Genomic DNA, 23,249 nt, shown 5'->3' with positions numbered 1-23,249 from the left:
CATCGAAACGGTCTTTTAGCGGAGCTCAACCCATGGATTGCAAACTTGTGCCGCTTCCAGCTTTGGCAGGCGGCTCTGCTGGTTGCCGAACGGAAAAAGTTTTCCGTTTCGCTTTGCAGCAGCAGCAGCAGCGGTGGTAGAATATGAAAATTAATTTCCACGAATGTACACAGCAATAAAGCCGGGAAACTTTCGCAATAAAATTGTCGTGGCACAAAATCTTCGGCAAAATGATGGGCGGGCAAGCTCAGAGTAGCGGTGTGAGGGAATATTTTTTCCATAGGTGGAATTATCGGACTTTTTTTTTTGGATAGGTTAAAGTAGAATCTTTATTGGAGTGAATACTTTATAGGCTGAATATAAAGAAAATGGAAAATTTCAGGTAGGAAAAACAAATAAAATAAATTTATTCAGGAAATCAATTTAGTTAAGGACCATTGAAACACCATAAATAATAAGTAAATATAGTCAATAGTCAGTAGCAGTCAGAGTGCAGTAGTAAACCAAGATTAGACCAAATGAGGAAACAAATTCATAACAACGTCACCTTTGTATGCAACGAAAACGTTTTCCTCCGCCAGCGGTAGTCCCTGCCTTGATTTGCATAATTGAATTAGTCACGCTACATTAGCAAGTTGTGCGAAGAGTTCAATATAACTGTACTTCCCCAGTTTGTACCTTCTCGTTAGGAAGAAAGCAGTCCCAATCTTCCGGATCCTTACTCTAAGAAGCTAGTTATTTCTTTTTCAAACCTAACATTACCAACCTTGGCAATGGTTGGTCCGACCGACCTGTGCTACTGATTTTTCGTTTATTTCAGTGTCATTTTTAAACGAAGGAACTGCTGCTGGCTCCTTTCTTGCGCTGGTAACCTAATCACATCCGGGTTCTTAGCAGACGGGCTAAAGTGTCCATCAGACGGGATGATGGTGATTGGCAGACATCTAGAACCTAGCTAACCAGTCAACCAGCAAGCACCCCAGCACCATCATCCGTCAGACTAATTCATCTCGGCGATTACTTTCGCAGTATGGCAATTCTGGCTGATGTTATAGGTTGAGTTTGGCAGTTTCCTTCGTCCTGTCGCTGTCGCTGGTGCGCTGCGGTGGTGCAGGGGAACTTTTTAATATGGATATCTTTTTACGAGTTTGGATGTTATGAAATTTTCTTTCTACTCTCTATTTTTATAGCGCAAAGTACACTTAGATTTTATTGGTCCGTCCATTTGCGCTAATTGGTTCATTTTGACCGTGCTATTCGTTGCAAGAAGGGGCGCCCAGATGAAGCAGAGAAGTACCGGAAAACGGGATTTTCTTTTTGTGCGCGACGGACTTCATAAGGATATTGAGAAAAATAATTGAAACAGAGATACGGAGGTTTTCGCTGTGGAAAAGGAACGTTTATGGGTTCAAATTGCAGGCGCGAATTGGACTGGTTTGCTTTAAATTTTGTAACAAGGTTTGCATTATTATTAAGCTTCTAAGACGCTGTACATTTCTATATATCTGCACTGATAAAGGATGGCCGTCTTTAACAGCTTTGGAATAATGCTAGAAAATGATGTCTATTTGTTGTATGCGTCATGTTTTGTTGTTCCATGCAGTGACCTATTTTCAGAATTTTTGATTTTTAGGAGATTTATACTGTATAGTGATTAATTTCTGAAATAACATCCAACGCCTAGAGTGAATTTGCCACACAGGTACAAGGTTCATTGTCTTCCTCATCGATTTTTATCAATTGATATCCAAATTGCACTACATTTTGATAAAATTCTGTAGAAAAAATAGTTTTTTATCCGGTTGCCAGCTGTAAAGCGAATACTCTTTTACTGCTGCTGAGGATACCATTTCAAAAGCTGACTGCTTCGGTCTATACTACTAGAATGTTAGAGGACTCCGTTCTAACATCGATTACTTCTGCATTAGCAACGCGGAAATTGACGTGGTTGTTTTCTTCGGAATCTGCCGTAACGACCTGTTCTATTCACCGCAGCAGTTTCGAATGGAATATATTGTTTAATGCATAGACCGTAACCCTATTTTTCAAGCAGCAATTTAAGTTTAATTACATTCCTCTAGTAGTTTTTTATGACTAATTTCATAAAACCGCTAATAAAACTATGAGTTCCACTAGAACTTTCTGATGACCGCTATAAAAGTGCCTTCCGACCAAGAGGCCCACTCTTCAGAAAGTTTTTATAACCTCTTCAAGAATCAGGTCATAAGCTTAAATATTCTTATTACACTCTACTGAAAGCAGCTACGATTATGCTTTTCGCTGCTTGACAGCCGCCAAATTTAATGAATCATTTTGTTTTGTTCCTGAAAGCATAAAGCATAACGCTTGCTCTGGTAAAAAGTTGATTCAATCAGCCAGCTTTGTTAACTTGAAAATATATATCTGTAAACAGAAAAGTTATCGATTTGGTTTATAGCGACCATAAAAAAATATCCGATAGACTAAATAATAAGTTTTCAACAGTTTCCGTAGTTGTGCAGCATATGCGATTTAAATTTTACCGTGCATATTCATTTGATTAAAATCAATGCTGTATCGAAATTTTGCGATTTTTGAAAACTCATTGTTTTAACAGAATAAAAAACAATTATCATTGTGTACCGTTCTGCTTTACCTTAGCAGGCCTTTAGTAAGGCGGATCGACACAAGTTATAATCGGAACCAATTATAATCGGATTTCAACCCACTTCTCTTCCCAAGCCCTGTGGATCGCAGATATTGGTGAACTTTTGAACCACAGCGGACTAGATAAAAAGGAGACTTCACAAACCCCCAGGGGGCCCTGTAGACGCAAGGTTACCGAGTCTGCCTTGACAAGCGAGTGGTCGTGGGTTCGAATCTTAGTAGAATCAGGCCATTCGATGTAAAGTGACTTTAGCATGGGTTTATTCTCAGGCCCCTCCACGTCCTTCCTACTGCATTCTGCATTTACTAACAATGAAAGCCTCTTGCCAGGGCAAGTTATAAGAGTGGTACTTGCCTGAGGTGCGAATGAAGCCTCTTGTTCAAGGGCAAATTATAGCTTGTTCCGCTTCCTGGTTTTAGGAACGAGATTGGTAATGCATAATAAGTAGTAACGAACACATGCATACACATACCCACTCTCACACACACACAAGCACTGGTCAGCTTGAGTAAAAAAGAACGGTACACAACTTCTTAAGCGTTCCCTTACCTAATTGTCCGCTCTATGCTTTTCTCGCTTTATTCCGTTCTGTTTAGATACTATCAAAATCTTTGTTTCATTACTTTCTTCTATCGTCTTCACTGTCGAAACTACCATTATAAAAATTATTTGTATGCCTGGCCTTCTGACCTGACCTGGTTGGTGAAAGGCAAGATAATGCGCAACATAGACCTCACAGTGGTCCTTAGCCTCCTATCCAGCAACTCCTATCAGCCTGTCAGGTTGCATCAGCCGGAATACGAGCAATCTTAGCGGAGGTCGGGTAATCAACTTCGGTGGAAACTAAGGTCGTACACCAACAGAGAAGGACTTGTCTCGACACTGTAAAATGGCAGGCCCATCACTAGACTTGGTAACGTGGTGTTAGTAGAGCAACCTACTTAAATCAATTAATACAGAAATTAACCGAATCGCCATCGGAATATTTCGCGTCGATCTAGACGACAACACACGGACGATGTATGGAAACTTGGTACTTGGAACTGCAGATTGCTAAATTCGCAAGTGGCGACCCAGAATCCGGGTTGAACATCTTGAACGCTGTAAACTCGGCATCGTAACTCAGCAGGAATATTGCCCGTACCAAGGTAGACCCGATGATTAGAAGGAAGCGTTTTACACGAGGATAGAGAACGACGGTTGCTCGCCACGGGACTTCAAGATCGTCATCGGGGATATGAACGCCTAGGTCAGTTGGGAAGAAATGTATAGACCGATGATAGGACCCCATAGTCTGCACACAAACAAGAACGATAACGACCAACGATGTATACATTTCGCAGCTTCTCGAGGCACCTTTTCCCAAAGCAACTTTTCCCACTCAAAGATATTCACAAAGGCACTAGATTGACCACGTTCTCAAAGATGGCTGGTTCTTCTCTAACATCATGAACATATATTCCCTACGGGGTGCGGATATTGAATCTGACCACCGTGTAGTAGCCTAGTATATGTGCGCTACAAACTCTCAACTGTCACCAGACACGTCAAAGCCGGCCTCTTCAGCTGTACATCAAGCAGCTAGATAACCCGCAATCTACCGAGAAGTACACAGGATTACTAGATTGGGCACTGCCTTCTTCCAAGGAGTTAGTCGCTTCAAACCTCGAGGACAGTTGGGGCAGAACATGCTCGGTCATCGGCCGCTACCCCGACGCTAGATAAAGATCCTTGGAGTATACAAAAGGGTTGGTTTGATGGGAAATGCCAAAAAGCGGTGAAGAGAAAAAAGATGGCTTGGATAAATTATCTGAGTATGCCTATTAGGGAAAACTTAGTCAAATACCGAGGAGCAAGGAACTAGGAGGAGTAAAAAGTGCCAAAATGAGGGCATAGATAGTGAAGAATTAGAACAGCTATACCGAGCTGATGACATGGGGAAGTTTTTCGAGAAGGTGAACCAAACTCGTAAGAGTTACACACCGAAACTTCAAATGGGTGGGGGCGCGGGAGATAATCTAATCACAAACGACAGGTGGAAACAGTTTTTTGACGAACACCTTAATGGCGTAGTTGTAGAAGGAGGCGGAACGGAAGTCAATCTAGGAGTGCCCGTAGAAGATATTAATGTCACAGTACCTGATCTCCAAGAAGTCAAACGAGAAATCGGGATGCTGAAGACCAATAAAGCCGGTGGAGAGGACCGCATATTGGCAGACCTCTATGAACCTGGCCGAGACACGTTGGCAAAGATTTAGCAAGAGGAGAAGCTATCAGAGAAATGGATAAAAGTAGTGGTTTGTCCCATCTAAGGCGATCGGCTCGACTCGACATAACTATCACGGTGTAACGCTGGTAAACGCCGCCTACAAGGTACTCTCTCAGATCTCGGTCTCCCGGCACCGATAGCACATTGTTTCGTAGAGAATTGTGAGGTAGGCTTCATGAGGGCTAGCGCAACTCCGAACCGTATTTTTACCATCCGACAGATCTTGCAGAAATATCAGGAGTACAACGTGCCCACGTTTACATTTTTATGGATTTTAAAGCAGCATACGATACAGTCGATCGAGACCAGCGGCAGATAATGCACGAACATGGTCTTTCGGATAAACTGACTTGACTGATCAGAGCTACATTGGATCGTAAGATGTGTTTCGTGCGCATCTCGGGGACACTCTTGAGTCCCTTCGAGACGCGGCGAGGGTTGAGACAAGGTGTCGGTTTATCATGTATCCTGTTCAACATCGTTATTTAATCCAACCATCGGGCTTCGGAACGAGACGCACGATTTTCACTAAGGCACAGTGGTCCGGTTTCGAAAAAGTGCGGACGTTAGCAATTGGGTAAATAAAGCGTAATTTTTCATGGGTGGTGTCTTCAGAGAAGTCTAATAATAAAATAGGGTGCATCTTTCTGCACTATTACGGTGACCGGGAATTCATCTATTAGGGTGATATGAACTTTTTTTTAGTATAAGGCCATTGCAAATCATTTACAAAGTTTTTGTCACCTCACCGCCCCCCCCCCCCCCTGGAAATTGGGTTGAAAAATCGGAGGGCAAAAATTAAATTGTAGGATATGAGTTAATTTTTTTTTATAAAATCAATTGTCTGTGGACTCTATAGCCTGTAAAACTCGAAAAATGAGTGTACGAGTTGAGTTAACGCTTGTAGCACGAAATAGAAATGGAAGTTCAAACTGCGGAATTTCCGAAAATCGGCGAAAAATTTTTTCTTTCGTTTTTGTCTTGTTGTTCGTAGATTTTTACATGAAAAATAACAACGTATTTATTAAAAGCAAGAATAGATTTGGTTTTCACGTTTAAACTTTAAGTAAAAATGCCTAAAATTCATTTTTTTTTGCTCGATTAAAAAATTCTTTGTTTTTTTTTGCCCCAACACCGGAGTGCAGTGGCCCAACACCGGAGGGACAAAAACTTTTTAAAATATTATTAATGGCCTAATTTCAAAAAAAAAAATTCTGCAAAAAGTTGCAGAACATACTAAAATAAGCAACTTTGCTGATTATAGTAGCTATCTAGCTAACTAACTAACTAATCGGTAAGAGGGTTGCGAAATATAATGATGTGTTAAAAAAGAGCAATTAAAAATCGATTATGCTTAATAACTTTGCACACAATTTTTTTATTGCTTTTAAGTGCTCTACAAAGTTATTCAATATATGAAAATACACATTTTCTCTGAAGACTGCTTGTTGCTAGGACGCCTATTCAATAAGTTATAAAATATATGAAAAAAATTGCACTATTCAAATTTTTTTTCCAGTTTTAGGCTACTTCGCGCAAACCAGACAACCATTAGATGAAATTACTATATTTTGTATACAGAAAAAAAAATCCATGTGGAGATCTCCAAAGGAATCTCAGAAAAAATCAATTGAAAAATGGGCTAATTTTTGATAAAATTTTGATAAAAACTCATTAATTACGCATCTTAATGAAAAACAGTCTTCACCAAAAATGTGTATTTTTGCATACTAAATAACTTTCTATAATACTCGAAAGCAATAAAAAAATTCTAAGCAAAGTTATTGAACATAATTGATTTTTAATTTTTTTAACACATTATATTTCGCAGCCGGCAAGAAATAGATAGTTACAATATTCAGCAAAGTTGCTTACTTTAGTATGTTCTGCAACTTTTTGGAGAAATTTTTTTTTGAGATTATTTAAAAAAAAGTTCGTATCACCCTAATACATGAATTCACGGTCACCCTAACAGGGCAGAAAGATGCGCTATATTTTATTATTTAGCTTCTCCGAAGACATCATCCTTGAACAATTACGCATTTTTTACCCAATTGCTAATGTCAGTACTTTTTCGAAACCGGACCACTGTGCAAAGGTAGGCAACTCCTAGGCTTTGCAGATGACTTTAATATTAATACCGGGAATTTTGCGACGCCGAAGGCAATCTTCGCCGAACTGAAAGCAGAGTCCAGGTGGATTGGGCTAAAAATAAATGAGTCGAAGACCAAATACATGAAAGGAAGAGGCTGAAAGGAAACAAATACGGGCCTTCCACGGACGGTAACCGTTGGCGGCGTTGAACTAGAAGATGTGGTAGATGGGTTTGTTTCTTTGGGATTGCTAGTGTCAGGGGACAAATCGGGCCTACTTTGTCCTTCGCAAAACGTTGGGATCAAGAAACATATGCCGCCGTACTTAGCTGACAATGATACAAAACGCTTTTTAGACCAGTAGTTCTCTATGCACTTGAAGACGTTACGCTGCTCATGCGCCATTACCGTGTTCATGCGGAAAATGCTGTAGACGAGGCATATGAATCACGAGCTACATGCACTGCTTGGAGTGATTCCCATCGTACATTTCAAAGTCGGCGAAAGTCGGAAGGATACGGTTGGCCGGACGTGTCGTAAGGATGCCGGACGACAATGCGACGAAAATAGTTCTCTTCAACAAACTCACTGACAGCAGGAACAGGGGAGTTCAACGTACATGATTGCTCGACCAGGTTGAAAGTGATTTGCGACTTCAGAGTGAACTGGATAATTGACGACGAGTGGCCCAAAACCGAGTTGAAAGGAGACGACTGCTTGATACAGTACGAGCCACCCCGTTTCTATGCTGCTGACGACAAACAATGACGTCGTGACATTTTTTTTGGAAGGGACCCCTTAGGTCCCTCGTAGGGAAATTTCCAAGCTACGCCAATGGTGGATATCTTAGAAATATCAAACGTAACCTGAAAAGAAATACGAAGTGCTGTTAGAAGCATGTTAACGAACAGAGGGAAACCAACAACCTTCCTTTGGTCTTGTTCGTGGGTATTTAAACTGCGAGCAACATATAATAGCCGTAACATACACTATATTCAACATCGAAACTGTTTGAGCTTGTTGTGTATACACCTGTATTTGCATTCTTTTAGTGCGGGCTAACACTGTCGCAGACGATCAACACGGCGTTATGCCTAGGCGGCCAACGACAACCAACAATTTATAACTCTTACATCTCAAAAAAAACTTTGCATCATACATATTACAGGGATTGCTATGAATCAGGAATTCATTAAAACTATACTTTTGTTATTTAAGTCGCTTAAGTTGTCAGGAAAGTGGGTATGAAATGGGGAAGGCAAATGAGGAGCGTCCAATATAGCTCTAGCCATCCCAAGCCCCTACCTAGCGCCTCCACGTGGCCATACCTGGTAATGCTCTATTGAGTAGCCAAGCTAGGAGGTGCGATGCTGGGTGGTTTCCGGCTGCCTGACTTCAAAACCGAGGTTTTGGGCAGACGGCGGAGCCACACGGCCTAGCTAATTGGTAAGCCTAATGAGTTATTTTAATTATTTTTTTCGTTTTAGCTTATGAAGCATCTACTGCTATACAGTAAAAACTTTGGCCAAAACGATTTTTAATACTGCACATGGATACCAGAATGAAAAATTAAATTAACTATTAGAAGCACTTATGGAACCTCAAAGGACGCTACTTTATTTCATACGAAGGATTGCTGGTGAGATTGTTCTATTTTTACCTATATATATCACATTTCATCTTAATATCATATTATTAACAGTATTATTATTGAAATCATAAATGTGGAAGGCTGGATGATGGAGTGGATTGCCAACCTGAATCCTTAAGGTCTGAAGCAAATATGGCACTTCTCAATTCAAAACAAACAAATCATCACGTGGGTTAAAGTTGGTACAGCGAAATTGATTATTACATGGATCCTCCTAATTGATATTAGGATCCTCCTAATGCTGGAAGGTGACTCTTATAACCCCGGAATGCGCACAAGTGCCTCTGCTTGTGGGTCCGCCCAATCCCTTTTGGCCCTTCTGTAACAGCATTAGTGTGAAATTCATTTGATAATCAAATTTGGATCTACTGTAATTCTACCCACATACATTGGCAAGTCCTTGAAATGATGGTGGCTTTCCCCTACTACTACTACTTAAGTTGTCAGGAAAGTCGGTAATAAAATAACATAGCCTGATACAGGAGTGGTTGTCAATATTTTTAGTAAAATTGACAAATTACAGTCACATTTGGCACGGCTGCAACTGCAGATAACATTTCACAGAATAATATTTGTTTAATTCCTTATAAAAATATAACACAAAACTGCTCGCAATGTTTTAATCACAATACCAAGAACTCGTCTTAAACAAATTTCTAATAGTACCGCGGACCACCCATTTGCATAATACGCAAACGTCATTCGTGTACTGTTCTGCTACAGCATCGATAAACCCAGCATGTTAGGATCAAGAGTAAAATTCACTGCGTGATGCCAGTAGCTTGCATAAAGGATCTTGGCAAATTAATCGGTAATTTCGGTTGGACTAAAAAATTTGCAAATTCTCCGAACATCGCCGCAATCAGCCTTCGCAATAAATACCCCAAAGCTTTTGCGGAACATCACAGCACTCGAACGACAAGGCGCGGCGTGGCTTTGCAATGATTCACGAACGCGAAATATTACGGCCTTCTGTGGAGCCGTGCTTTTAACATTAGTTGCTTCGTGATACTTTGAAACGCTGCTAAGTTGCTCATTTAGCTGATTCTATTGTAATGACAGATATTAATCGCCGGTAATAAAAATCAGGAAATATTCGTTCGCTTAGGTTCCCGACCGAAGGAAGAACATCCACCGCGCGTAACAAGAAAGGGTACCGCGCTATCTGCTGCGGTGTCTCATCCGCCACACCACACCGGCAACCGGTGCGAATGCGCTATGGATTGGGAGTTATTAATTGTTATTGCTTAAGTTTCGTGATCTTTTGTGCGGTTTAAACGGCTGTATGGCCAATTTTGTGATAAGAATTAATGACGGGTTGTTTAGGCGAAAATGCCCAGCCGGAAATTGAAGTGTCGTTAGTCATGAGGAATTTGCTAGACGTGTTTGCAATGGGGAACCAGACAATGGCCACAGCCATTACTTTCATCTTTGCTCAAACTAGTATTAAAAAGAGCGCATATGGGACCCATTGCTAATGGGTGCATAATACTGATCAGTAAATCCAATCGGTTCATTCCGTAGTTGATGCTGTAATCTCTGGCCAAACCTATTCCGATAATAAAATTAAATCCTCTTCAGGTCAACAAAGGCCTTGTCTAAATCTGTTACATTTACTTCATATGAATCACAGAACGCACCGCCTTTCAAAGCCGGTTACTCACTAAAACGGAATAAAACCGCCAGCCATGTCCTTTCCCTATACCAAGTGTATCAATCTGGAGGGTACTTGAGATTAGTGATAATCTGCTAAATGACCGTCAACAGTTGTTCGGTAAGGTTGTTAGACTCCATATTCTGCCACGATAGCATAAGTTTCTCCTTCACTAGACTGCTGGGTGATGTAGATAGGACCAGAGGCGCTGTATAATTTATAGCAATAGTCAGCCAACCACCGCAGCGCACCGACCGACTACCGCACCGAAACCGAGGGGGTGACCCATTTTATTCAAATCTTTTCCTCCTACCTAGCCGCCTTATCCGAGCCGGTCCGGGGATCGGTATCAGCGAATGGTCATCTCGGTTTCGGTTACAGTGCCCGTTTTATTCAATGAGTGCCTTTCCTTTGTTGAGGAAAATTGCTTCCAGAAAGGACCCGGCTTACGCCCTCGCCCCCGACAGTATGTGAAGGAAAAGGATCTTTTCCGGTTGTTATTGGCAATTCTGCTTTCGACGGGAAACCGAATCATGGAACAAATTATGCTTAACAGTAGTCGGGCTGAAAGCGGTTACTGTGCCCAACGATTTACTTTATTCAGAGCGATTATCGGACAGTTAACAGTTTGAAAGGAATTTATCAAATTTTTGATTGGTTTTGCTAATGTGTATTGTGTATAACGAACGTTCATTGTATATTTCATCACCTTCATTTAATGATTTTTGTAGGTAAAGAAGTTGTAACGTTATTCCTTAGTTTTTTACTGTTATTGTCTGGAAATTGAACAATCATTACATAGTTATTAAATTATTTAGTCTGACTGTAAACCATTTTTTCGAGTTCATTCAGTTTCCGCTTTTTACAAAAACACATTTATGTACTCCTCGTAAATGTTCAGTTCTGCAGTTCAGTTAACAAGTTTCTACCCTAGCTGAGGTAGACAAATCACCGCTTAAGGAAAGAATGCATAACCATGCATAACATTTTTAACCTATCTATGATAGTCGTCAATATCAGCAAAAAATCCCATTCCTTCCTCACGTCATTCCTCACCGATAGCTATTCTCGTATTGTTGCCGGGAAACCGGTGCATGGCAACGTGTGGCACAATTGCAGCCACCGAACCAAACGTGGCAAGTCTAATTACTTCTTTCAGCATAAACAAATCATTTATCTCACATGAAACAGCGAAGAGTTAGCGCATGAATTCACAGCAGGACCGTGGCAGCACACTTTAGCTGCAATGCAATAACAACGAATAAACATCGACTTAATTAAAATTGATTCCAATTCGCTTTGCTCATTTCTCCACGTGACCACACTGTTTTCTCTCGGCAAGTCTCCAACGTTTCCCCCCTGCTCTGTAAGCATGACCAACGCTTACGACTGGCGCTGCAATGATATCTATCCGATCTCCTTGCATGGGAGTTTATTTTTCCGTTTTCTTTTCATTTTTCTCACTTGCTGCCCAGCCAAACATCGTGTGTGGGCTATGCCATTTGAGTACGGGCGGAATTCTGTGACTCCTTCTCTGCCGGAGATGTCTGATCCTGCCTGATCAGCTAATTTAAATGCAAATATGCTTCGTCGCTAGTTGGCCTAACAACGTCAGTCCGTATCTTTCTTTAAACAACCAGTGAGATTCGATTGCTGACCAGCGCAAGGATTTTTCAGGCGATGCAAAATACCGCGCAGCAAATATGCAGTCGGGACCAATTTGTAATTCCCATTGCTAGCGCACGGTCAATGGAATTACAGCGGTTATCACGTTGGTTTTGCACCTTAGGAGGAATGTAAAGTGGTATTATTACACAAATTAGTTTTAATAACCTTTGACTAGATCTTTCCTCAATAGTTAAAGATTTAGAAACTGGACAGTTGTTTCTAACTACAACAACTAAAGTTAAATACTAACTAGCACCCAAAACAAAACAATTTAGCACGAATAGTTCCCCACACCATCCCGGGAGCTGACTCCAAGTCATTGTGGGGCCAGCGAACGTTACGATAGCAAAACTGAACAAAAATCTTAACGAGCTCTCAAATTACTCCTACCCCGTTACGAGTCAACCCACGTTGGGCGTAGGAAACATATTGTCGTATGCCACACCTTATCACCTTTTCCTACGGGTACCAGTCAACAACGATGATAATAAGCATGGCTCGACTGCCGACCGACAATAGAACGTGGAAATCCCGTTGAAGTTTGGCACAAGCCAACAAACTAAATAATAATAATATTGTTTCACCGCAAGTTCAGCGAAAAAACGGCAGCAGTCAGCATAATCCGCAAGGTAGAACGAGTAACTTTGACACCGTAGTAGCAATCAATTAGGATTACTTGATCTCAACCAGTAGTTGCCAACCTTCGAAATAGAATTCGCGTCATTTCTCCTCCCAGTAGCAGCCATATGGGTAGAAAGTAAAGGAAACAAGAATAATTAACTCCGCGCCGGTATAGTAGATTGGGCAGTATAGTGGGCGGATTCATTACTCTGCGGACGTCCGTATTCTGGCCAGCCAGCAGTCGCGATGATCACGCGCCGGTCCGATGACAAACACTGTCGCCTAAGGGGCCCTACCGATTTTGACATTTCCATGGAATGCTGGATGGACAACGAAAACCGGGTTGAATGGGTGCCTGCCCGTGGTCGGGTGTTGATGCCAGTTGGCAGTTTACCAACAACAACAGTAACAACGACGGGAGGAAATTTGGCCGACCTACCGCAGCGAATACAAGATCGACACGATGATGAACACTTCGCCAGGGACCATTAACGCGTAGATCGAAGTGCGATATTGGCTGAACGCGCGGACACAACTTTGTGTATTCAGCCACCAGCTGCTGACGCTAGATGGAGAATGGTTTTCGTTTTGGTTTCCTGTTTCCGTACCGTATGACAGTGGCTGCGATTGAATGTAGAAAATACTGATAGAACATGTTTTGATTCGGATTGATTACTTGCGTGATGATGAATGGTGCTATTTGCGTAATCGCTGTTTTACTAACTGGCCATCTGTTAAGCTTGTAATTTTTCAAAAACACGTTATCGGTTTCCATTTTAACAGATGTAAATGATCGTTTAGAGTACAATTAGCTGTCAAAATTTGGAAACCTAATATATTTCATTTTGTTAAGTGACACAAACTTTTCAAATTTCACATTTGCGGTAATTTGTTAATTTTTTTGCAATGTGATACCTAGCTGAAATTTTTTGTCTTTGTTTTTTCTTTCACCAATCATAATAACGATTACACCGAGCCTTATCGACACGGATTGGGGCCAAAAGCTTTCACTTCCGAAAAAGTCAACAGTTTCAACTACGATTGTCCTCAGACCAACTGGCGTATTAGGTGATCACGTTTGCCACACAGCCACTGACATGTTTTTAGTTATCCCGAACAAATCATATTTTTGATTTTTTCAGAGAGTGTCAAGCGTCCGTTCCATTCATACAAGGTCACACGAAAGGTACTGATGTTTCTGCTATTCTCACATATTTTATCCTCCAACGATATTCGAATTAGTGGAAAACCGTACAGCATTCCAATGGTGCTCTAAAAAATCGGTTGGGGGGATCATGGAGAAAACGGTGATTTATTGAAAAAATTCAACATGGCGGCCAACTACAAGATGGCCATCAATTTTTTTCACTTCATTTATAAGCGCTATCTCTCCTCTTTACAAATCCGTATCGTTTATGGTTTGTTTCATAGCAAATTTAGGAAATATCACAATAATTATATGAAAATTGTGAACCTTGGTACAGATAATTGGTTATATTATTCAGTTAATGCTATTGCACACCTAATTTTATGAATGTTTCTTGTAGGATTTTTTCTCAGCTTTCCAATGGACGTCTTAAAACGAAAATCGGTGGGGGTTCATGGCGAAAACGGCGATCTATTGATAAAAATCCAATATGGCGACCGAATCCGAGATGGCCACCAAAAATTTTTCATTCCATTTGAAAGCCCTGTTATTTTTCTTTACAGAACCGGGCAGTTTGTTAGTTAATTCATTGCAAATTTATGACATATCACATGATATAGATCTCAAGGTTTGCTGAAAATCCAACTTTTTTTGAAACTGTTCGTCCCCTTCGCGAACGAGGGGTCCACTATTTCGAGATATTAAAAATGTAATTCTCAGTTTTTATCCATCTTCAACCAATTTAGTGCAAAAGTTCGAATATTGGAAGACCTAGTGTCAGTAGTGGCCCCGTTTCAGCGAGAATTACTCATGGGCAATTTTGGCTACATTTGGAATGCGATATGTTGCTAGTTTTTGGTCAACTTTGCTTTTGTCGCCACCTGCATATTTGTGATACGTCACCATAGTTAATTCGAAAAATTAACAACAGTTAGGAACTACTTGCATGCCACTAGTTGCCAATCTAGGCGCACTTTAATCAAAACACTTATGAGAAAATTGATTGCTAGTGGATATCATAATACTCTTCATTGACAGTTGTGGTTCTGAAAAGAATCATTTTGAAAGTTTAATATTGAGTGGAACGATTGAATTGGCCATTTTGTGCGGCAGAGAAAAACCTTAGTGTTATCAGATATAAATTATAATTTTTACATCATTCTGAAAGCTACTATCGAGTGTTTCCGCTACGTAAAAGACGTTTGATCAAAATGTTTGTATTAATATTACAATGGTTACAGATAGGCACTGTAAAATAGAAATGATTGTTAATTTTATGCATTTATTCTGCAGATCAGATTATTACATATTGCAGAACTTTGCATCATGTAAATTATAAGCAATCTGGCACATGCTAAACCATTACTTTGAGCAGCATGATGTCGAAATCATCAGACATAATGATTATGCTGGTTATTAAGTATTTTTTGTTTGAACACTGTGAATTAAAGTAATGTGTGGTATAATCATAAATGACATTCTTTTTCTTACATATCAACCACATCTGGTTTCCTGATCTGATCTGATCTGAATATGTCAACTGGTTTTTTTGAACTGGTGAATTTGAATAATTATATTACCTCTCAGGCAATGGAAACATGAACATTTTATAATTAAGATTTATTTGACTTTGATCACCACCAGCATTTCTAAACTTTTATAATATAGAACCTGTAGAGTAGTCATCAATTTTCGTGAGATATAAAGAAGGACAACAACAAAATATATTTTATAGTGATGCAGTAACTCATTGTCTTAACGTTCAACTATAAATTATCTCGAATAATAGTGTTATGCGAAATAAATTCATCATTCTTCTGATCAAGTGCCGATTGGCACTAGTACCCCACTAGCGGGGCAAAAGTGCGAAGCTCGAATCCATGAAATTAGCACAGCAGTATCTAACAAAACCACATTATCTTCAATCTGCGGTATATTTCGGTGCGGAATATTCTAAATATGCACCTTACCTGTTTTGCGCTGGTGTATTGCAGCCTCCGTCAGATCGAAACTTTTCCAAACGTTTGTTTTTGTTTCATCAACGAAAAAACATTGTTTTTCTTCGACCAACATCTGTAGAGCACACAGTTCTCTGCAGATTTTCCATTTCTAGTATATGTAATATAGTGCCTAAACCTGTATATATACATTTTTGCCTCGTCCATGAATCGCACTTTTGCCCCGTCCGTGAATCGCACTTTTACCCCGCTAGGCGCTTGACGGGGTTTGATTAAATTATGGAAAAGTGAAATATATTTTGTAAATTCTTTTCACCGTATTTTCAAAACAGATATGTGAGCGATGTAACACGCTGCTACAAATTTTCAACAAATAATATCGCACTTTTACCCCGCTAGGCGCTTGACGGGGTTTGATTAAATTATGGAAAAGTGAAATATATTTTGTAAATTCTTTTCACCGTATTTTCAAAACAGATATGTGAGCGATGTAACACGCTGCTACAAATTTTCAACAAATAATATCCTCCTGTTGATAACGAAAACTTACATCAAAACCGCCCTAACCATTTGCACATAACTCAGCAATTATGCTTCGTAAGCAACCAAAGTTTACGACAGATTTAAGCTGTCAAAGTAGTCACCCATCCATGCCAATGTAGTCAATTTACTCGGAATCTGCACCGCTAAATCATTGAATCACACTTTTACCCTCATCGCACTTTTACCCCTCCTTACTCTATAGTAACATCCCTACAAAGATTTAACCATAATGAAAGATTGGTCAGCCTCCCAGTTGGTTTCGAGGTATGACGCTGGTCTAATAAGCCAGTCGTCATATGTTCGAATCTCGACTAGGAGAGGCTGTTAGAGTCAATAGGATCGTAGCAACTGGCCCTGCAATTGTCCTGCACTCTAACAGCTGGCTGCGAAGTCTGTCGTATAAAAACAGAAGGTCAAGTTCCGATAACGGAATGCAGCACCTAGGCTTTGCTTTGCTTTGAAAGATTACAGATTTATATAAAACAACTTTAAGGATTTCAAAATAATTACAATAGCTTTTAATTATCTCATGTGCCGCTACAAGCAGCACCTGTTATGATTATAGACATTACCCAAGTAACAATCCAATAGCAAATTGGTCTTATTCATTTCTTATAGTAATTTTATCAGAGCATTTCAAAGTCTGTTAGGTTTTATAATGTTTTCCCTCAAGTGAATTTTATCTTATTTGACTAACATTTCTGAAGTATGACTGAAGGAGACTTGAAGAATCACCCATAAAACTAAATTATCAATAAGTGTAATTCACCTTATAAGGGGTTTTAAAGTATACTTCATTTTTGCTTATAAACGACGCTCCTTAAAACTTAACAATAGTTTTGACAAAAACTTATGACATTCTTCTGCAAGATTCGTTTATCTTAACAATACTGCCATAAAACTCTCTTAAAATCGTATATTCTTGTAAGAGAAATTATACTCTTGAATAAGAACATTCTAACGTAAACTACTTATCTGTCAAAATGGGCGTCTGAACCTGGAGAAAATTGAAGAATACAGATCTTTTAAACGAAAATTAAGCGAAAATCTGTGTAATATTTTGAAAACTCTTTCACATGAACAGATAGCGAAGTCACAAAACAATAAAGATCTCAGGCCTAACTGAACTGGGGAAGGACAGTGCCGGTAATGATGCATTTGCCAGAGGCGGTGCGGGTTTCCTCTAGAGCTTTTCGTATCAGATCAGAAGTCAGATGTCTTTGTACGGAAAATGTTTGAAGGCACTGAAGCAGTTGAAGCATAATTTTTAAAAACAGTTGTACCGATTGTAAATTAAACGCTTGGAACTGACGTGCAGTCCAAACAGCACAACCAACACGTTACATCGGTACTTCGTTGATGTTTTCTTTGTTTATACTAGAATGGTTATCTTGCAAAAACTTGGTGCCCTCAAGTAATTCAAACAATTCTTATTCAAGCGCAACGTGTCTTCTTCAAGAATACAATAAGTATTGATGAACTTATCGCGCTCTTGGAAAAATTTTCTTTGTCTTGTGCAAGAAATGTTAGTCTAATAAGCGCTTTCAGGTTGATTTGGATAAAACCATTGAAAAAATGGCGAACAGGGCTATTTTGATTACTTTTGAAATTGTAGGCAATTGCATATGGGCGCTTATAAAGATGGTATTATGCAATACCATTAGTGATCTTATCTTTTTAAATAAATGTTTAGACATATAAAAGCCTTTTTGCCACAATTAGTTAAAAATTTGGTAGCTATCAACTTCTTCATGAAATCATTATTTTTTTTATTAATTTAATTTTTCAATAATCTAGCAAAAATAACTGGCGCGTTAAAATTTTCTAACTTTCATGTCACAAAACATCGACAAACCGAGCGTGGCATGAAAAATTTCTCATTTATGAGCAACAAAGCAGCTGCTTTTATCACCATTTTTATTTTCAATTTTCATTTATACCCATTTCGAAATAGCAATATATGTGAATGCTTATAGCTTTTGGCTCTTGGTCAATTTAAAACATTTAAGGCTGTGAAAAGTGTATGATGTCTTGCAAGTGTTCTTTGAAGAGGCAACCATAAAATCATCAACACTTGTGGCGGTTTTCTTTTTGTTTCAAGCGACTCTTGGAAGTCATTATAAAATGATATCGATAAGAATTACAAGTTTTAAAAGGATCTTTGGAAATTTTCTTGAGAACCTTCTTTAGTGTGGGCCTCCCTCGCCTTATAAGGGTTTTATGGCTGTTTTATCGCAGTTTTGTAGAATTACAAGTTTTGAGATCGGTTTTAAGCAGCAAATGCTGGAAACCTCTTCAAGTGCACCTTAAAATTGAAATTGTTACTTGGGTAAGTAACAGAGAAATACTATACGTATAAACGTGATAAAAAGTAACGTTCATGCAATAAAAAAACTACATTACATCTTTTCGGTCTCTATAAGACTCACCTGTTACGTTAGGCGATATCCTGGCTTCTACGTGCGCCGGAGCGGTCACTTACGCAATACTTCAACGTTGGAGGGACCAGCTAATTCGTTGCATGTACCAACTAATGAAGTATTGACCACTTCAGGATGCACTGAATCACTGCGATTTCCGTTTTTTCTCAAACGGTAGAGATTACAGCGCTTTGCCACCGTCAACGCTGGCCCCTTAGTCGTTACAGTTAATAATGCCTCCTCACGGACTCGCTTGCGGTATTTGCACAGGTATTTTGCTTGGAGCAATTGAGACACTGTGATATCAGATGTATCGAATAACTCACTTCTCACCCTAATTGATTGTATTTTATAACAATTTCATATGGTAACTATGGCGACAACTGAACGAATACTTTAGTGAATTTGGAAAAATTGTTCAACTTTACGTGGAAATTCCAGGAGTTACTTGCAAAATTCAATCTTCTCATAAAAACTTTACTATTAGTTTACTTGCAAAAGAATTCCACGCCCTTGCGAGCAGCCTTCTGGCAGTTAACCGGAACATTCACCATGGCAGCAGAGATGCCACGTTTTTTGTTGAAAAAATCTGGCCATCTATGCAGCGAGGAAGAATATCTGCGCAAAAGTCTGTCCAATGCAAAACAATTAGAGTGAAAGAGACGGAAAGTCATTTTGCATTTCCGTCGCTTTCACTCTCATTGTAAAAGATCAAAAATCTGTTTAATCTGTTTAATTGGCAAAAATCTGTATTCTATAAGATTCTGAACAGGTGATTTCTTTCAAATATCTGTTAAACACAGAATAATCTGTGCATGTGACAACCCTGGTCCCGGCGTAGTGGTTAGCATTCATGCCACTTACGCCGAGGACCCGGGTTCAAATCCCAACCCCGCAGAAGTCACGAATGACCCAAGCAAATAAAATAAAATTCATTTTCACATGCTGAAATTTTTTTTACCGAGCCGGACTATTAGATTCTGAGAGACACGTAGGGTAAAGAACCGGTTTAAAGCAGTCTAAGCAGGTCACTGATTGTTTTACCTTATTACAGGCGATGGGGATATCAGGCGATGGGGATAAGTGGGGGATATCAGCATACCAATCTTCTTGCTACCCTAAGTTCTTCAAGATGTTACTACCTGAAGACACTATGATTGAGCTAAACTTTTGATTTTTCGCTTTAAATGTTGGAGCGATGGAACTAATTTTGATCAGACCGAACATATTTTCACCCTCAAGGTGCTCTTTTAAGCAGTCGTTGAATCTGAATTTTTATACGGCCCCTATAAAAAATCCCTTGAACTTTTTCGCTTATTCAGTAAGGTCGCGTACCTATCCGCGACCTACTAATCGGCATCTGATTTAATAGATTTGATATTTTTGATCGGTAGGTGCTGTCTAAATTGTTTATCGGGGCATCACTCACCGCACCGTTCGGCAAACGGTATTTGTCGTCTCTTTTACTCTCTAGTGTTCTTATGGGAAACTGCGAGTTTGACGTCTCACTCGCTGTTGTATTGTCAAAGCAAATAACATTGAAGCACATTGTTGCTTCTTTAAATCACTGAGAAAATCGTCGAAGTTTATTGAAAAAGCTGTCTTTTCTGTGGTTTTTAATAAAGAAAAATTAATTATGAACATACATTTCTCTAGAAACTATCGAACCACGTTTTCACCATTAGAGGTTTCAGTTCAAACCTATAATTCTTAGTTCCAGAAACGAATCACTGCTGTTGCTGCTACAGCTGAACAGGTCCCGTCGATTCAGAATTTATTTAAAGTTTTGTTATAAAATATTAATACGACTTTCGACTAGTAACAAAACCTTAGTTTGTAGAAAAAACTGTATTGAATAATATGGTATGTGAATGTTAAGTGCTTGATTTTTAGAATCGCTGAAATCAGTGTTGAAAAATGTGATGAATTGCTTAGTAGCGAGGCGGCGATTGTTTTCAGCAGCTGAAAAATATACTTTTTGGACAACCATTTTTAATTTATCATATATCTTCTCGGAAATACAGTAAATTGTGGTAGTGTAAATTAAATCTATGGTTAAGTGATTCATGATGATGTTCTTATCGAAAGATTTTGAAAAAATTTTTGAATAAAATATGAATAAAAAAGTGCATTTTTAGCTCATTTATTTTCAACTGTTTTAAATAGGTGACACTGCTTAACTCGTTCCTTACCCTACCGCCAGCTAAAAAAATATGGTGTCGAGAAAAACGCGTTTAAAGTTTTGTACAGCGATGCACTTCTCTTGAGGTGATCCCACAGTTTTTGCCGTAACTTTTCAACGAGATCAGATATCAAAAAATCCTTTTGGAACGACATTTCTGAAGGTATAAGCCTCTCGAAAATGCCAAAAAATAAAATTTGATTTTTCCGACTTTCCAGAGTAGGTTCCCCCCTTGATTTCTGCCTAGATCCAATCAATTGCAATATCAAATGGGATAACATTCTGCTGGTCGTACCCTCCTAGAAATTCATGCGATTGTTTTCGTTTGCCCTTTACCTTGAGGTGCCAATTTTAATTTACTCTTCCGCATGCACCCCACGTGTAAAATGATGATTTATATGTTTGCAATCTTTTATTTATCTAATTTTTACATTTAGTGATTCGATTTCCCTAGTGAAACAGCATTGCGGTATGTTTATATATCTGTCTTTGATTTGTTACTTTTTTATGGCTGTTTGCAGATATATTCTGCTCGTGTATCAGTAGCAGCACGCTGTTGCGAATGCGAAAAGCGGGAACGGGAATCCTTTTGATCTATATCCCTTTGGCGTATGTATACGCACTAAACGATACCGAAAGGCATGATATGCCCTCGGGACATCATCTTTCGTGAGACCAATTGCTGCGTTAAACGCATGCTTACGGTTTTTGGACAGGGTTTTTTTTATTTTCTTTGTTATTTTGGCACCCGTCCGATAAACTAGGGTGCATTTTTTTAAAATCAAAATTGCTGCTTCTATCTATCCTGATAAGCTACTAAATATAGGCGAGAGGTGAGCCTTGGGACATGACGATATTTCGAGGGGTGTGACGTGTGATGCCACGCTATGGATGTTTACCAAAACAAGGGTGCGTGAAAGTGAACCTTCCGAGGCGAGAGGGAATCGCGCGCCTTTAAGCTGCATCTGCCTTTTGCAGCCTTTATTCTGGTGAAACCTTTGCTGCTTTGCTCGAAAACGCAACGATCGGGTTGTGAGTTTCGGCAGGTTTGACAATAACTTCGTATTATCCTTTTTTAATCACATCAGTTTGGTCGTGGCTAGTAGGGTTATCAGATCCGATCGGATTCGATATGATTTTGAAAGATGTTTTTGTTTGAGCGTTCTCAATGAATAACGAAAATATTATCATAGTATTGAAAAAAGTTCGGTCACCCTAGCCAGAACGGAACCAGTAATGCGGCGGGAAAAGGACAAAACAGGAACGCATGCTGTCAGAATGCGAGGAGCATTGTAAATCCAATTGATCCCTTTTAATTTCGTTATAAAAGAGCCTAATGAGATCGGCACATGCAAATTTCAGTGTTTCATTTTTAAGCTCTTCTTCGGAGTAAATTTATATTAATACGCAATTAGGTTTACATTTGTTATAAGTAAAAGAACTCCTCTTTTTTAATTATACGGCATACTGATCTGTTTGGTTGATTTCCAGATCAAACAGTCACAACCGACATCGACATGAAAAACATCAAATGTATATGCAACAAAAGAAGAAGAAATAAAGCTTAACACAAAAATAATACCATCAGTATTATTTTTATCTGTATTGAAGAAACTTATGAAATCGAATAAAATCAAGAAGTAGCAACTAATCGACGAACGAGATCCTTTGCTACAAAATACCAAATGAAACCTAAACTGCAGATAAAACCAAAACAACCAATGCAATGTGACGGAAGCAAGCACAGCTCTAAACAGTCTACAAAATGCAATCATAACCATAATATTATTTTCCCATCATCTGTACTAACAAAACATCAACATTTGCAAAATTGCGAATCCAAACATGAAACTATTTATTTTACTTCCCTTCAACAATGAAAATTTGTCGGGAACAGAGACTGGCTTGGCGGCGGTTGGCTGTTGGATGGAATCGGACACATCGGGGTGGCAAATGTATTTCATGTTACGCACAATCTGGCCAATAATTCATTCTCTGCCCCCACCAGCTCGTACGCTCGCTGACTCACTCACTCACTCACTCGTATCAGTCGATCCATCAGCACTTCATCCATTTTGGCCAGACATCATCGCCAGGGATCAGATCTGCATGGACCGGCCGACGACAGCCAGCAACCAGCCTGACGTCTCGTCGTTGTCGTCGTCGTCGTCCGCCGCTCGAATGGAAAATGTTCTCCCATCTTCATGCTAATAGACAATTTCGACCGTGCAGGATAGTTCACATCACACCCCCTTCCTCTCTTCTTACCCTATCAAGCTGTCTACCTACGATGGGCGATGGGTTTGGCTGGAGTTGTAGATCATTCAGAAATAACAAATCCATTTGTACCCGAACTGCTTTTTGTGCCCCGAGAAAGTGAGCACAGTAAAAACTGG

This window comes from Sabethes cyaneus, chromosome 2 (genome assembly GCF_943734655.1).
Source record: "Sabethes cyaneus chromosome 2, idSabCyanKW18_F2, whole genome shotgun sequence".
Taxonomy (NCBI): domain Eukaryota; kingdom Metazoa; phylum Arthropoda; class Insecta; order Diptera; family Culicidae; genus Sabethes; species Sabethes cyaneus.
The sequence above is the reverse complement of the archived record's forward strand: the minus strand, read 5'-3'. Positions refer to the sequence as shown.